This window comes from Rhinolophus ferrumequinum, chromosome 4, assembly GCF_004115265.2.
Source record: "Rhinolophus ferrumequinum isolate MPI-CBG mRhiFer1 chromosome 4, mRhiFer1_v1.p, whole genome shotgun sequence".
NCBI lineage: Eukaryota > Metazoa > Chordata > Mammalia > Chiroptera > Rhinolophidae > Rhinolophus > Rhinolophus ferrumequinum.
Genome location: NC_046287.1, coordinates 85550618 through 85551728, shown reverse-complemented (window position 1 = coordinate 85551728; position 1111 = coordinate 85550618). Strand labels below are relative to the sequence as shown.

At 46.9% G+C, this 1111-nt stretch overlaps 1 pseudogene; it reads left to right on the top strand.

The window, feature by feature from the left end:
- Positions 1-247: 247 nt before the first annotated feature.
- LOC117021208 (Y-box-binding protein 1-like) lies at positions 248-908 on the top strand (annotated as a pseudogene).
- The last annotated feature ends 203 nt before the right edge of the window (positions 909-1111 follow it).

The following is a 1111-nucleotide window of genomic DNA, read 5'->3' as shown; positions in this document are numbered from 1 at the left end:
TAAAAAATTTTGCTTTTTCTGTTTTCTTTCTCAAGAAGTTACTGGATAATATCTTTATGAAAATGGATGAGTAAACCAACATAAAGGAAGACACAAAGGGCAGGAAAGGATGAGGAATTCCTAATAGATGGAAAAGGGAAGTGCCAGGAAAATTATGCACAAAACCTTGACTGGAGGACAATGTACAGCTCCAGGAAAGCCCCCCCAAAAGAAAAATGGAATTGATAGATGTCCCCCCAAAAGAAAAATGGAATTGACAGATAATCCCAGGAAGTACCTTCCCATGGAGGAGATGAAGAGACTGTGGAGTTCGCTGTTGATGGAGAAGCGGATGCAGAGGCAGCACATGTTACAGGCCCTGGTGGAGTTCCAGTGCAAGGCAGTAAATATGCAGTGGGTGGTAACCATGATACTCGCTGTCCACATCATGGGGGTCCTGCACACAATTACCAGCAGAATTACCAGAACAGAGAGAGTGGGAAAAGAATGAGGCACCGAGTGTGCTCCCTTGCCAAGGCCAGGCCCATTTCCCACCTTACTGCCTGCAGGGACCGTGTGGGCCTCACTCACAGTATTCCAACCCTCCTGTGCAGGGAGAAGCGTTGGGTGAGCTGACAACCAAGGTACAGGAGAACAAAGGAGCCCAGTGAGACAGAGTGTGTATCGGGTATAGAGCACGATTCTGCAGGGACCTGGGCACCAAAGGCAGCCTAGAGAGGAAAGCAATGAGGAAGATATGGAAAGTCAAGGAGATGAGACCCGAGGTCAGAAGCCACCTCCATGTCGGTACTGTGGCAACTTCAATTACTGACGCAGATGCCAAAGAAGATGGCAAAGAGACAAAAGCAGGGGATCCACCAGCTGAGAATTCTTCCCTTCCAGAGGCTGAGCAGGGTGAGGCTGAGTAAATGCCAGCTTACCATCTCCACTATCATCCAGTTTAGTCATCCAACCAGAAGAAATGAATATGAAATTCCAGCAATAAGAAATGAACAAAAGATTGGAGCTGATGACCCCAAGTGCTTGCTCTTTGCCGGTTGACTGTATAACTAGAACTATCTGCATTATCTGTGCAGCATGGGGTTTTTAGTATTTTTCCCTAAAGACGTCT